Genomic DNA, 5,466 nt, shown 5'->3' on the forward strand with positions numbered 1-5,466 from the left:
GTGGCAAATGACCCTCACGACCATCTGGCGTCTCGGTGCCGGGGCTCGGCTCGTTTAAACGTCCATCAGCACCTGCTTCTCCACCTGCAACCATCCATCTGATTCTCTCAGTTCGTTAACATTGTTTTCACTTGGATTTTTCGTATTCGGAAGAGTACTAAATGTGGCGATACACTGTCGTCATCACTAATTGAGCTTGACTTGTTTCTTCCACATTCAGTACATTATTTTCCGAGTATTTTTTGTATTCAGCAGAGTCAGAAGCCCTCTGGATCCACAGACTGTATACTAGATCTTTTAGTTTCGTCGAATTATTTGATATATTTTAAATGTTGTGGATTTGATACCTTTTTTGCTTTTTTTTAGAGTATTCATCCAATTTCAAGTGGTCCGACCTCTCCATTTTTAAGTACACTTTCGAAAAACCGTTTTTCTTCGAAAGTACACTTGGATTATCATACAGAATCCTTGTCTTCTTCCTTTTTCTTGGAATCTTGCTGTCAAAATGAGAAACAGAAAACATCGGAAACCGTATCAGATTCCGCAACAAACACAAAAGAACCACATTTCACGCATCGATGGCATCCATTCAAAACTTCCCTTTTCGTTGTCGGTGGCAATCAGATCCTTTCTTTTCTTTCCTAACAACTTGGCCAGGTTGATCACATTTTGACCTGATCCATTCACAAAGCTCTCTTCTCTTTTCTGTATTCTTTTGTATCCGCAATGACTTTATAACATCACAAGAAGATGCTTTTGTCTGCGTCTCAACTGATATTTGCATGTGTGCTCAATCCCCGAGAAGAGCTGTGAAGGGGCCGCAGAATGCTTGAGGCGATCTTCGTCTACTTGAGATTCTGATTAAAAATGTCTTTTTGGTTTTTATTGCCCCTCCCTGCCCTCCCTCTATTCACATTACATGGATGGCACAGATATCCGCGTAAATAAGATGAGGAGCAGAAATAAATTGAAAGATGTAGATGACTTTTACGCTGATTCTTGGTTAGGATACTCTTTCAGAAGTACAGTAGTTTCGGATCAAGAATCAACAAATTGACTCTGAAATAGATCGGACGCGTCTAGTTCTAATAGCTCTCGTAGCCTTCTACCACGACGTACTTTTATCTAAAAGGCGTTTAATTTTGTTGAATCATCTGGAATCTGTTCGAATAACCCCTTGCAGAAGAACTTTTTCTAGGTACCACGGTTACTATGAAGCCCGGAAAGTATCACAATAAACAATTTCTCTCATTCGATATGTTGTACTATCAATCATGCCACATGATATCAATGACACATACACATATTTTTTCGAATCGTACAAAAGTAATGTCTCACCAGCAACCATCCAGTCATCCCAAATTTTCTCGACCGGGGGGAAGAGAGTTCGGTGTCTGTTTATTTGTCTTCTTCGTTTGGTTTTTTTCTACAAGTTCGCGTGACAAGGGTCCACTTCGTTTTATTGCTTTCTCACTATTCCGGCTGAATTCCTCTTTTTTGCTAACATCAAAATAGAAAAGAAAAAATGAGGAAAATACTAGAAACTAAGTACCTTAATCTCTATACAGAAAGAGCAAAAATCCCAGTGATTTCTAGTGCTTTTCGGAACAAAAACTCCCCATTGTTGTCATGATTCGATTTTAGTTTTGAAGGGGGCGAGAGGAAGAAGAAGAAAAGAAGCGGTCATTGCGACAGCTTCATCTTATTTCTTGAATCCTTCACATCCTATTCTACAACTTTCCCCACGGGGCCATTCGTCTCCAAAGTCGAAAATGTCTGACACAGGCAACCGCTCTTTTCACCCCTCAGATTTTCGAATCATTCAGTTGTCTTTTTTTGTACTGACTGCATTTGTGTCTTTTTTCGTGAATGGTTGTCATTCGAACGACTCAATTTATGAGCCATTGAATCTCTTTCTTGAGTTTGGAAGAGCTGAACATTCTCCCCAAAATGTTTGTACTTTTAAAGCGTCAGATGTCTTTTACTTTTGACGGCTAGTTTTTTGAAAACTCTGGGATTTGACACATCCAACTAATGCTTGGATTACTGTAGTTTTTTTTCGAAAAAGAGGAGAAAAGTTGAAAATGATAAATCCCAATCTAGCCAATGTTTAGTAGATTAACCCTTTTTGGACATACGGTTACTGTATGCTGGAAGTTATTTTGATTCCTAATTCAGTTCCCAATTTCTGAATAGCCCCGTCACTCTCCAACTTATACATTCTGCAGTTAGTTTCCTAACCCAAAAAAACAGAATCCCAGACCCGTTAACCCATCATCCTCATTGTCAAAACCTCGAAATTTTTCCAGTTTTAGTACACATTTGGTAATTCTAGGTTCGTTTTTCCTCCTTCATTCTCGACCATTATTGTTTTACCCTTCGTATTCTCCTTTTTCCCCTTCTACCACAGCTTCTTTCCCCCTCCTCTTCTCCCAACAATTACGCATCCCAACGCCCCATCAGTAGCTGAATTTTTTCCGCGACGTCTTCTTTTTAGTCGTCGTGTCGCTTCATATTTCAACATCAGTTTTGCTCTTCTTTTTTGCTTCTTTTTAACCCAAATGCAATCACGCATGTTGCCTCGTTATCCCTTTCTTCGCCGACGAGTTCGTTCCCACTTTCTTATCTTCCGGGATCCAAAATCTTCACTTCTTTTTCTTCTTTTTTGATGCTCAAGAACACTTCAATCCTTTTTTCTTCTTCTTGTTCCATTCACTCTTCTGAAGTTTCAGATCTCTGAACTTGTGAAAAATCCAAAAAATCACGCATTCTGGAAATATGTGTCTAATGGCATTAGCTTTTGCCACATCATCTCTTTTCTTCGATTAACTTTTTGCTCGTTTTTCCGGATGACCGACTCCGCCCCTTTTCCTACATATTCTTCATTCTTTTCTCCCCCTTCCCACTCGACCTTCACCATTTTTTTGGATGATTTGTCTCTCGTTCATTCCTTTCCACTCATTGAGAACGAAACCCAATCCAACACATTATTTCTCTATATTTCTTTTATTTTCATTCAACACTTCTCTAATCAGAAGTGGAACATGTTTCAAGAGTCTTTACACTGACTTCTTCAACAAATCATTCCCTTTGATCCATCCAAAAAGTATCATTTGTTTTCTCGTTTTGCCACGATTCTTTGAAGAAGCCGCCCATTACCAAATACCGGCGGCTCACTTACAAACCGATTCATCTTTTGACAACATTCTATAAAAGGAATGCATACGGTATCATTGACTCATATCGTTCCTCTTCTTTTCATAGTTTCTTTTTTTATTTAATGGTGCAACTGGAGGCTGAAAATACAAAAGAACATGACATTTATGTTAGCGTTGCAAGTTTTTGATGTTCTTTTATCTTGAGTTCTGTTTTTTTGATCGAGTTCTTTTTCGCGATTTTTCAAGTTCTTATTCTAAGAATCAGATTTTTGGGGAATTGGGGAATGATCTATAGATCAGATCCTTGATTCCTAAAACCTTGGAGCTCTTCCGATTCAAGCATGACACCACTTGGAATAAAACCAAAACGTCTGACATTTTCCTCACAGTCATTATCTAATTTTATTCTCTCCGGTGTTCATCGTCAACCATCGGGTTTCTTCCTTTCTGTGTGCCTAATAAATCACACCATTCAAATAGCCGTAAATGCCGTGCCGTCCGTCCGTCATGTCGCTCTCTCTCTGCACCATCAGATACACCCCTTTTTTCCTTTTTTTCTTCTTCTCCTTACTACCTCTCATTCGATAATAATCGCCCGGAACTTTTGTACCCTCCATGTCCGTCAATGTCCGCACAGTATTCTCTTTCTCTGCTCATATACGCCCAATTTGCTATGACCCCGAATGCACTTTTTCGCTCGTTTTTCGAATACGATTCCATCGTTTTTACTCCAGTGGGGATACGCCTTTCGTTCCGAAACCACAACCAGCTATGAATCTTTCACACTTTCTCGCTCCCTTCTCTTCTCCTTTTTTCCTTTGAATTTCTAATCAACATATATTTTTGCATCCTTTTTTTTTGGTTTCCAAGTGGGATCGGTCCGTGTTTTTCGTTGGGTAGTTTCTAATCTCATCATCAATGATATGTTGAATAACTGTAACCTAAATTTCGAATCCTCATCTCAGTTTCCAGTTAAATAATTATGAAAATGTCTGTATTTTTTAGACCGGAATTCACCGGAAATATTTAGATTTCTACATAAATTTCTTCATTCAACTCTTTTGATTTCTATAATTTATATGATTTCCTGTTGATCATCTGATATTTATATCTGAATTCTATATTAGAAATCAGATGTCACATTCTGCAAAATTTATTATGGAACTCATTAATTCATAGTCGTTTTGGACACATTTTCAAAAACATTTTCTCCTTGAAAACATGGAGAAATCAGGAAACTTAGAAAGATCTTTCTTAATTTCATGGGAATCCTATTAAAACTGTGGTGGATTATTGATAAATGTTTTGAGAAATAGTTTCATTAGCTCTTTGTCGGTACATTTTTTGTTCACTGTGGGAAAAAATTTCGCGAAAATAGATGAAACCATGCGGAGGGTTTTTGATACAGTCTTTGCAGTGTTCTTTTCAAAACCCGCATCCCCAGTTTCAGACTGATTAGCTCAAATTTCAGTAAATTTCCAATTCTAAGAAAAGGTTTTTCCCGAAGTTGTTCAATTTTTCCAATCTTATATGCCAGGATAATAAATCTCTTTTTTCTGTAGAACATGCACACTCTCCTTCTCGTTCTTTTGCTCCTTCAAAAGTATCAAAATCTCATTTCTTTCTTCCTGCAGATCAAGTTACACAGTTACTGATACAACTTGACCTGTGTCCACTTTTTATCATCTCATTTCCTCTTTTGGTGCCAGCTGATGCTCCTCTCGTGACTCGAAGAAATAACAAATTGTCCATCGTAAAGTGGAGGGAAACAGAACTTTAAAAGTGCATAAATGTCTAGTTATCTCCGTTATCAATACAACTACCACCTCCTCAAAACGTATTTGCCAACTCCAGACCGTCTCCCATCTATTTTCTTTCTGATTCTTCTGCTCTCGTGTCTGATTTTTCTATTGCCTTCCTATCAATTTATCATCGTTCCTTCGTACCATTCAAAAAAGTTTGTTGCTCGTTCTCTCCGTCTCTTCCTCTTTTATATTATTTCAACTTTGCCGCAACACGACGTTTTTCTCACAAGTTTCTTGCAAAAAATTGGTGGAAAAGAGAAGGAAAAGTGAAAGAAGAAGAAGGACTATTTCTCCGTTTACTCCCGATGTCTTCCTCCTTTTTCTTCTTTTTCTTATCTGCTCCAACCTGTCCCCACGTTCGTGTTTCCTGATAACAAACACACGTCTTCATCCATGGTTATTTGATCCGATTACCCTTCGAGTTACCCACTGTTTCTTGCCCTTCCAACCCTAATTTTCAAATATTTTCAGCACATCAAACTTGCAGTCTAGAGTAGTTGATC

The sequence above is a fragment of the Caenorhabditis remanei genome, chromosome IV, assembly GCF_010183535.1.
Source record: "Caenorhabditis remanei strain PX506 chromosome IV, whole genome shotgun sequence".
Classification (NCBI taxonomy): Eukaryota; Metazoa; Nematoda; class Chromadorea; order Rhabditida; family Rhabditidae; genus Caenorhabditis; species Caenorhabditis remanei.